The sequence below is a fragment of the Apostichopus japonicus genome, chromosome 20 (assembly GCF_037975245.1).
Source record: "Apostichopus japonicus isolate 1M-3 chromosome 20, ASM3797524v1, whole genome shotgun sequence".
In the NCBI taxonomy this organism is placed as follows: Eukaryota; Metazoa; Echinodermata; class Holothuroidea; order Aspidochirotida; family Stichopodidae; genus Apostichopus; species Apostichopus japonicus.
In genome coordinates, this window is record NC_092580.1 from 26518828 (window position 1) to 26530611 (window position 11784).

The following is an 11784-nucleotide window of genomic DNA, read 5'->3' on the forward strand; positions in this document are numbered from 1 at the left end:
TGTAAGAAAACGAAAAAAATACCATGTTACACTATTACTGGAATCACTGCATTGTCTACCAATAGATTTTCGAGTGAAGTTCAAAATTAACCTACTCACCTACAAGGCTCTCCACGGTCTCGACCCAAACTACCTGTCTTGTCTCCTTACACCGTACAAACCTAGCAGAACCCTACGGTCATCATCGCAGGAATTGCTCAAGGAGGAGAGAACAAGATTCAAGACCGGCGACAGAGCCTTCTCAGTCAGCGCTCCCAGATTATGGAACGCCCTACTAAACTCAGTGCGTGTATGCAGTACTCTTACCACTTATAAACTGCTTTAAAAACATATAATTTTAGACTCGCTTTTACTGTGTAATTGACTGTGTTTTAACTTTTATTATGCATAGATAGTTCGTTTGGAACTACTTACTTAATTCTTAACATTTTCTTTTTTAAATGTATTTTTATTTATTTACTACGTTTAGGGTTCTATTTTTTATATTGTTTAGTATTGGGTGTTTATTGCTATCTGTTTTAGGCTTTTACAATAATTGTCTTACTGTACTATAGTTTCTCATACTTATTTATAATTAAACATTTCTTATGATTTAATTTATTTACTATTTACATACTTCTGAATTTGTTTTGGACTATTGCGTTTTGGTTTCTAGTATCGTGTATTACGGGTGTGTTTTTTATTTTGTTGCTTTTGGCAGTTACATTTTTTGCCTTATTGGTTCTATATATTTAATATTGTGGTTTTTGTTACTATTTGTTTTAAGGTGTTACATTTGTAAAGCGCTTTGAGCAGCTTTGCTGATTATGCGCTATATAATACTTATTATTATGATCTAACTCTGATAACCAAATTCTGGGATAACAGATTTCCTATTTCTTGTTGACCTTTTGAAATTCAACTTGATTGATATGGTAAGAGAGACGCTGAAACATCATTGAGGTAAATATATTATTGGTGATTTATAGGTTGCTATATGCTATCATCGTGTATTGTCTACAAGGCCTTATGTGATGTCCAAAGATTGTTAGCCCTGTAAACTGAGTCATTGAAAGACTGTCCAAACCTAAAAGCCACAATCATTATGTTTTGACGCATGTTTATTACAACTTAAGAACTACGGAATGTCTCATTTGCATAGATATGTCGCTCTGACACTATATAGAATGAACACGCTCACAATAGTCCCAACGAGTATAGCATACTTTGCACAAGAAGATGACGTTAAGAATGTACTACAGATCATATAAACTGCATTCAAGGATTTAATCTGTCATAGAAATCACCCAGATTCTACCAATGTTTTAACAATTCATTATTGCCTCCGGAAAGTTACAACTTCTGTACTTGGGCTGCCTTCTAACAAAGCATTCGTTTAAAGTATAGCTCCTCAGAGTGAGCTCGTAAATTTCGCCAAACGGATAACATTTGCAGATGGTACCGTTATCGAACGAAACTAAGCCAACTTTGACCCAATAAACATAACTTTTCGAGTAGTTCATAATTTCCTTTAGAGTTTGAATATTTTCGTCACCCAAACAATTTTCAAACTGGGAATGATCCCATTCAAACTGTACATTCCTCCATTGCTTAGGCTTCAATTTACCCTTTTCCTTTCGGAAATATCCTGGTATTGCTTTGTGTAAACTAAACGAGTTTCTGTAAATGTAAATTAAAGTAAATGAACAACGGCAAATTGAATGGGAAATTATAAACAATGGAAATTTCTTTGTTCTTTTTCAAGTTTCCTATGTAATGTAGATGCATGAAAAATTAGTATGTTCAGCACCAAAGATAGGTAACCATTTTTTGCCAATTTTTGTTTATCAAATTCAAGGCAATCTTACGGGCCTTAGTATTCATAGATACAAATTATAATCAATTTCAGTCTTAATACCAAGTTTACCCCAAAAAGAGTCTAAGTTTGATTAATCACTCAGTTCCAGTTCACGTACGCCTTCTTTTCTATGTCACATGTATTACAATGTTAGAAGTCTGTGTATTGTAGTTTGACTTTCAGTTTATTATTTCTATGGTTCCTCCAAAGGAGGTATAAGAGACATAAATGCAACAATAAACGGGATAATACAATAAAGTGATACAGATGACAATCACAAGAGAGATACGAGACAAACAGGATTGCAAACATTTATTCAATATTGCACAGAGCAGTACTGACATGATGGTACCACCACTAAAGTAGAGTTGGCAATGCGGGAGGAAGGTTTCTATTATCTTAGTTCAAAATTGTGATTTAGTATAGAATACCCCACAACAGAGTACAGTCTATTTTGCGCCTAGTGTGCCATTCTGAAATCGACATATGTCGAAATAAATTGCCATTTGTCGGTTTCTCGTGCTATGATTATATGTGCAATTATATGTGCATTTTCATAGGCCCAGAACCCAAACAATTGAAATTAGAATAGCTAAGCGTTACGTTGACAACGATCTTTTCAGTAAAATTTGCATAAATGTCAAAATTAGACACCATGACAAAGGAAGAACCAGTATTATCTTGATATCCATTTTAATTGGTTGTGTAAGTATCATCTTTGCGAGCCTAGGATGACCTTTCCGGACAGCTTTACTTTTGTCAATATCAATGCCAATGCCAACATAGTCTCATAGGTAGGCTTGCATATATATATATATATATATATATATATATATATATATATATATATATATATATATATATATATATTCATGCACATGGGCTATATTGATTTCTTACAATCTGAGCACTACAAAAAACATGGGACAATGATCGTCCAATGAGAGCTCGAGAAATTTCATTTCCCTGTAAAGAACAAGTAGCCACTGTGGAAGGGGGCGATAAAATCCAACGTTGCACATTTCGTCAACAAGGTATTTACTGTTCGATGTTTCAGCAGATGTTCTGAAACTTGCTTGATGTGTTTACAAGTATATATCTTCCGTTCAATGTGTCATCATTAAATTATTTTCGTCTTATCAGTACGTCACTTGTTCATTGTGTATTCTGCCATAAACTTCCTACAAATCTCTCCAGACGATACCATGTATTTGGGACCTGCATGTAGCATTGGTTCCGTGGCTTGTAAAATGCAGATAAAGAGAATCTCTAGAGGTTCAGGTTTTGGAATGCAGTTTAGTGTATATCTATTTAAATTTTCTGTCATCTACATCGTGACATCTATAAAATCAGCTCAACATTTTCATTTCGCCTATACTCTTCCAACTTGGCCATGTACTATACGTTGGCCAAATATTTAAAGGTATGATATACTTGCCCAAGATAAGCAACATTTTCAAATATGATCATCTTTGGTCAAAATTCTTAAAGTTTTTTTGATATCACCCTGGAGGAAATCCCCACCCCCCGGGAAATTAGAATGTCAAAGAAATATTTGGAGAGTAAAGACCTTCAGGAATGTACTTTTGACAACTTCTAGCAATTATAGCAATATACACAATTTGTGGCCTATAAAGGCTTCCTTTAAGATTCTTCGTAATTATATCAACAGCCAGCGTATTCAGCTTAAAATAAATATACACAATATGATATCTGAGGGAAAATAAAGCATTGTACCTTATTAAGTATGCAGAACCATCATACATGCTGCCTTAGACCTACATGTACACTTCGACGTATAATGATTATGCAAAGGGTGACTTTTATAAATAGGTACAACGTTCCAATATACGGAGGAACCCGTGTGTTTCATGGACTAAACGATGGGTTGAAAGTCATCCTCACGCACTAATGAAATATTGATTTGAATAAATCTGTCAGTTTATTTAGTTCCTTGTACAATTGAACTTTCATGTACTTACCAGTCAGCCTTTATCATTTATTTCATCAACAAGGAACGTTTAATATTGTTTTAATAAAGGCCTACTTTAGTCTGCGTTTCCTTTTGAGAAGGAAGTGAACAGTTATTAAACTCACTGTTGATTTTACTTTTTAGTTTTGCTTGTTATCACTTTTCTTCATTTCGATATGACGTGCAACCGATTGTAAACGCTAGAGTAGCTACATGCAAACATTATTCTCATTGGAGCCAGACAGCGCGCTGTATAAACAACGAAGAGTGCTGTTAAAACCTATCTCGTGTTACACAAAAATCACAAAATCACCGATGCGCTACATATATGACGGCTCAATGATTTTTTTGAAAACATATACAATTTACACAACATTTCACCGAAAATTAAGGAACAAATTAATCTCTATTCAAACGCGGTTTTTGCTGTGATTCCTGTATGAACTGTATGGAGCGTGGGTTATATCGCCATGTGCATTTCCGAAGATGACTTCATGTTCTCTACTGTTCAAAGTATATTTGAAATATCCATCCTGAACGATTAAAATATCGTATTTCTGTCAAACGCAACGTTAGCGTTCTCATATTTTGAATTGTTTGGAAAATTATTTATCGTTTTTAAGGTAACTTCTAAGGGCTACCAGACAATTCTTTTTAAGGGTTTTCATAATTATTTATATTATATAAAATATAAGATGGTTCAAAATGAAGATGGTTCCAAATAAAGTTGGTTCCGCATAGCGCTTATTTATCATTAGTAATCGTTGGAACACCTTCAACATCCAAAATTGGTTTCACATTCAGGGAGACATCATATAAGAGGGGTCGGGCAAGGTAAAACGTTCAGCTGAGGATATTATGCATCGATAAGGAAGAATTGGATTTCCTGAACGCCCATCCATAATGGTTCATGCTCAAACCTTAATTAGTTACCTCTCCCTAACCTTGAAATCTAGCATTACATGTCACTGATATTTTTACTCAGTGTGTGTTTAGAGATTTTTGTTTCGAGTTTAAAGTTATATATTGTTTTAATAAAGGCCTACGTTAGTCCTCGTTTCCTTTTTAGAAGGAAGTGAACAGTTCATAAACTCACAGCTGGGTTCACTTTGAGTTTTGTCTGTTATTGTATGCTTCGAGACTGCATGGTCCCACATTACGACTTTATTAATAATATTTAGTTTAGCCTCTGTTGAGCGTTCTACTCAAAATTTAACTTTGCTGTTTTCTTTTACACGATGCTTAAACTTATCATTATAGCTATAAGAACATGAGTGAGTTCATTCCAACTTTGTGATGTTAAGTTAATAACGTTCAACCTATTTTTTAATTTTATCATATGTATTGTTTAATTTCTTATAGTACTTTATAGAAATTCTTCTACAATTAATTAGCACCCGTTCGGTTGAAATTATCATGTATACATAATACAATATCAACCCTCTGTGGTGTGTTAATCCAAGGCAGTTTTACGAGCCTAGTATACACAAATAAGGGGGTGTTTGGGGTGTCTAACCCCCCCCCCCCCAACCTGGTAAAATTGGCGATAGTTGGAAAATTTGAGTACGGCAGTCGGAATTTTCGACTCTTTCACTCTAATTTACCTAGGTCCATTCATATATTCTTGTGAATGTGAAAGACCTAAAAATTGCAAAATTCGGTCAAACTTGACCTTCAATCAGTCACATTTACCATGTTTTCCTGGCCACTTTGAGAAATTGTATCTCGCGATCCTTATACTCCACCATTCAAGACTTCGTATGGTTATTAATACTCTAAAAACAAAAATGCCTAATAGAACTACTGTACAACGTTCGCCAGCTTCAATTCGAATTTTGCTTTTGGTTGGGTTGCCCATGTTCGCTAACAAGTTCAGGATGTATATTGTCTCTATGGTATAAATTAAAAATACCCAATTCTAATCTACGGAAGCTTAAAAGTGCCACCAACATAAGAAAACTTTGAACCATAAGAATTGTTTAGATAACAAGATAAAATTTTATCAAAAATCAGAAAAATGTTGGATTGCCCAGTTGCTTTAACTGAGCAATTGAACAATTTTCTGCAAATTAATTTTAAATTGACAACTTAACGTATCTCGTCAATTAAACATTTTTCTGCAAAATTTTCAATTGTTCACTTCATTCCAACTGAGCAATTGACCATTTTGCTGCAAAATGTTTAATTGTTCACTTCATTCCAATGGGATCTTCTGTTGGCTGATGATGAAACTGTTTTAAATCTTTATAGGTCAAAACTAAACCCTAACAGCATTTACTATCAAGAAGGTATGTTTGGTAATGTATGATGTCATCAGGGCAATTGAGCTGAAAATGTCTTTGTTTCGCTCTATAATATATCAATCATATTTGTACAAAAGAGTCGCATTTTGCTGATTTCTTTTGTAACTATAGACAGGCGCGTATCCAGGATTTTCTAACCCGGGGGGCGCGAATTACTATCTAAGCGGAGCGCCACTATCGCTTGGCGCGGAGCGTACAAGAAAATTTCTGGTTTTGATACCCCCCAGATCACCGGAAATGGCACTTCTCGGGCTTGAAAATGACCAACCAGATGTACACTTTTGCCTGAGAACCAAGTATTTCCCAAAAGTTTTTTTTTTCATCCATTTTTCCATCATCAGTCACACATCATGTTCGACCTCATTGCATGTCCTATGGATCATTGCTTTTGTAGGTGATTCTACGTCACGGCCCACAATATCCGAAAGCCCCACTTTTCAAGGTTTTAAGCCCATTATGTGTTGAGAATTTGAAAATTCCCATTTCTCGTGAATAAAAATCACTTCAAAACATACCCATAATGTTGCACAAAATTCTATCTATGGACAACCAATATAGAAAAACCTCCTTGAACCCCTAATAGACAGGTCAAAATTGCACGAGTAGAGGAAATTATGATGAAGAATGTTGGTGAGGAAATTTTGGAAAATTCCGACACAGTTAATTTATTGGTGTAGAAATATTAAAACCTCTTATAATGGCTATTATAAAACTTGGTTGAAGGAAATGACAAATACCAGATATTTCCGATATCAGGTATATCGAAACCGAACACTACACACATAGGCGTAGGTCCCGTAGGAGGCGGGCTGCAGCCCCCCCCCCCCCCCCCTTCCCGCAACCAAATTTTTTTCGGGCACCTACTGAAAGAAAAATAAATAGCAATGAATAGCTTAAAAATGATCTCCTTGGTAATTAAAATAAAGTTCTAAGCTTGGCCGACATTACTACTGTAAAAGAGAGTTTTGACATAAATGGATCTGTATGCTTTTTCTCCATCTACATAAGACATTTGGTTGTTTACATTAGCATCCGGCGGTATACTGTGCAACTTTCACGGACCTTAAGGCACACGATGCCATGCAATGTAATGACCGATGCTTGCTTATATGATATTGGCATCGATATGTTGAACGCGCTCAAAGCGCGCGAAAAATTTTGGCTTTTTTTTCGGGCAAGTCGTTACAGCCTCAATCCAATTTGGCTCCTACGCCTTTGACTACACACATAGACAGGTTTTGAGGCTGTTCATCGTGGAACATGCATTTCAATGCTCACTGATATGATGTTATATCTGCTCTTTGCTTTACAAATTCGAACAGGCGTGTAGCGAGTAATTGCCAAGGGAGGGGCGAAGCCTGTAGGCAAACTATCTAAGCGAAGCGCCACCATGAGTTGGCGCGAAGCGTACAAGAAAAATTTTGGCCGAAAATGCCTCCCAGATCGCTGGAAATGACACTTCCCAGGCCTTGTAAGTTGCATCTAAGCATTGTCTATTTTGAAATTACTAGCGATGTCGTAAAGAAAATTTGCTCGGGGGGGGGGGGCGGTCGCCCCCTTCCCGAAATGCGTCATGTTCCCCGACGACTCGGTCGAGTTCAAAACCAGCCACAGTTGGGTCCATATAGCACAATTGTACAATTGTTAAGGCGTCCATACACACACACGCGTTATGATAGACCATATATAGTATTTATATAGATACATTAGTGAGAGAGGAAAAATGGAAACGTCAAAAATGAAGTTGTCGGTGTAATAGGTAGGGTGAGACGCACACCCCCTCCGTAATCCTTGATCTGTCACTGGCTACCCTGTGTATATAATTGGGATCAGCGCTTTAACTATGACTGTTCCTCTTTCTCTTCCCGAGGTCTTGGCTATCTTCTACTCCCTCCTTTTCTGCTTTTTCTCTCTTTTTTCTTTTTCTTTCCCTTCCTTTCTCTCCTCCTTTTCTTTTTTCCCCTCCTTTTCCCTTTTTTCTTCTCTTTTTTTCTCTCCTCTTTTCCTTACCCGGGGGGCGCGCGCCCCCAACCCCCCCTGGATACGCACTTGATAGAACATTACATTGACATCTAACCAAACTTTCAACTGTATCAGGTTTCAAAGATACATCAGCAACAATAATGCGACAGTCTAAGTAGAGAGTCTGAAGAATATCTGCCCAGATGAAACCACAGACCATCACCAATTGAAATCAACTTTACTGGAGTAAGGAAATGTTTAGCCAATGTAAACCGTGTATACATATTTAGGGATACTATTGGATATAAGGTTGTTGTACATTGTGTGCGGGGACTTATTTGGATTCCAAAAATAGTAAAAGTGTTTGCGAAAGAAATACATCTATATAAAAGATTATCAGATTATCAAGACATTTGTATGTATGTATGTATGTATGTATGTATGTATGGGTGTATGCGTGTGTATGTATGCGTACGTGTATGTGTGTATGCGTGTATGTATGGGTGTATGTATATGTATGTATATTAGATCCTCCTGCAAGCAGGAACTCGCGAAGAAGCCTCATTGGCTTATCAAAGCCTCTTACAGTCTCTTACATTCATTTTTAACGTCCATGATTATGAATTGTTAATTGTCAACAACTCTGTAACTGGACGACATACATTAATCTGGAAGTGGCTCGAACCAGGGACCTTATGATTGAAAGGCACCGGCGTTAACCACTGAGCTAACACTCCGCAATCTATTTGTCTTTAGATTCTAATGAAGAAAAGTAGCTTTGATTGTTAAAATGAACGATGGCAGAAGGAAAGCGACTGAACCGAAAGCCAAATTCATAGCGCTGTTGCAGAGATTTTCTCCACATATGCAGGCCTCGACACTTTCTACGGTGACTCCCATTGCTTCCGTGTCCATGATCTGTTGGTTTAATTAAGGATTCTGAGCGGCCAATTCGTCCTTATCAATACAACCGTTACTTCCTGAACTGCAAGTTTCAAAGGTGTATTGCACTTCAAACTGACCTTGATCTACTTTTTAGAATACGTATAAGGTGTATTCAATTATATACAATTCATTTCTAGCTTCGAGATTGACTCTTAGATACAAATGATGAAAGAAGCGACACAGCTACGTGGAATATATCCATGAGCCCAATCAAAGATGGTATCCAATATTTAGTACAACATGTATCAATACAAACATTAATTACTTTTTGAAAAAATTAGGTGAAAAGTAGAAATACATGTATAGTTGCATCACAAATAAAGAAATACCTACACCATTTTGTTAAGAAATACAAGCTTGGCTAGTAGCAGTGCTTATTTCCGGACAGTCTGAAACATATCAGAATTCATTTTCGGCCTTAAGATATCCTGTACACAGAGCATTCCAGATCCGACATTTAGAATACTTTAAAGATCAATATATGACATATTGTTATAGCTGTTGGAACACACCCTGCACTCACATTTTGCTGAACTATACCGCATCGCCACTAACAAGTATCCACAAAGTCATACTTTTAATGTTAAATACAATATATAGGACACACTTACAGCTGTTGGTAACGCTGAATTTGACACTTTTGTCAGGACAGGTGACTTGCTGCCTTGGTTGCGCAACACTATCGAACGAGTCGCAGACAGTGTCGTAGATCGCATCGTGAGCTCCACATTGAAACGTGGTGGCTTCGTAACATTGCAATGCACTAGCTGAAGATGACAATAGACAAACAAAACGAAAAACTCGATACAGGATCACTAAAATAGACGCCCAAGCGGGTACGTTTATCATATTAAACTGATGCTTTTAATTAAAATCTGCTTGGAATGTACATCATATATATTTCTGAAGTTTCCCTCGTTGTTAGTCTCTTAATTGGAAATTTAAATAAACTTTTAAACTATAAAATAATTGAATTCTGGTGTCACGGTATAGTTAGGCTACTGCGTGAATCTATGTTATAATAGGGAATTGTGTCCAGTGTTGCAGTTCGTATGGTTGAAGAAAAACATTGTTTTGTTTCTTTACAGATTGGACCGTCATATAAACGTGATCATTTGTTTTATCCATGCGTTCAATACAAGGAGAAAATTAGGAAGGATTAAAGTCATATACTTGGAAATTTGGGGAATATGTATGTTTCTCAAGACTCATGAATCTCCAGAGACAGTTGGCGGACAGAAAAGAAATGGGTGAGCTTCTATCTGTCCACAGAATATTCACGACGATCCGTATTAAGTCCAGGGTCTTGTAAAATTGGGATCTCGAACCCCTGAACCTCACCCTATAGGGTCCGTAAAACGGCTTCATCTTGACTCTGTGTCGTCTCGGACACGAAAATACAGGATCATTTTAATCGGTTTTACGGAAATTGATTAAATCCATGGGAATATAAACATTTACCAGTGCCACTTGTTTTAAAAAGCATAACATTGATAAAAGCACACTGACTGGTTAAGATAAGACCACAGATGGTTGAAAGTGTGAACAGCATCGTTGTCATCTTCATCTCTAGAGAAAAAGAAATAATGCGCAACTTAATTTATCTCTGTTAAGTTCTCGGATAGCCAATTACCATGGTATTGATTAATACTGAAAGGTCAGTGTGATGATTACTTCATAATGACGTCATCAAGGTTTTGACACAACATAGCTGGTGGTGTATATGTCATTTTCAACTTTAATATCCCATAACCTACCCCATCCTTTCGTATTTTGACATATTTTTTCATTCGCTTTCATGCATGTATATCGATCGCGTGTGCAGGGACTTGGACTTTATAATGATTTCACCTCATTTTGTCTCGAAAGAAAACTTGTTCCTTGTTTCCCAATTTCCACATTAGATATTGCAGTGCTAGTATGCATTGTTTCCTTGAGGGGGGGGGGGGGGGGGTTATGGAGTGATGTGTATACGCAAATAAGATAATACAATAAGAGTTATAAAGGGTACTAAATATCAGGCTGCATCAGTCCAATCGAATTTCTGCAAAGTGCCCTTCGACGTTGGTGCCCCCCCCAGATTAAAAGTGCTTCCGCCGCCCTTGTACGGTAGTATCTAATATCCCCCCCCCCGAATATTTGGTGGCATAATTTTTTTGTGTGGCTATGAATAGAAAATAATGCGTGAGATTATTTATCCAAATCATATTTGGCGGTGGCTAAAACTTCATCCAACACATGCTGCATGAGGTAAATGACTCTCCGTGGTCGTTTCTGTGACCTGTGACCGTATGGCATATTGTCACTCATGATTATTATCATAATGTCTGTACATCTCTTATGTATGAGTGTAAGTACGTATAATCATATATATGATCCACATCGATATGGGTTCACTGGGTTTCCATTTGGCCTGTTTCCTACAAGATTTCTAACCCCAGGCGCGTAGCCAAGGGGGGGGGGGGCGAAGGGTGGAGACCGCCTCCCCTTCGAGCATATTTTTTTGGTAGTTTTTGATGATATCGAAGTTTTATAGTAGCCGTTATAAGAGGTTTTAATATTTGTACATCAATAAATTAACTGTGTCTGAATTTTCGAAAATTTCTTGACCAACATTCTTCATCATACTTTCCTCTACTCGTGCAATTTTGACCGGTCTGTTAGGGGTTGAAGGGGGTTTTTCTATATTGGTTGTCCATAGATGAAATTTTGTGCAACATTATGGGTATGTTTTGAAGTGAATTATTATTCAAATTCTGAACAAA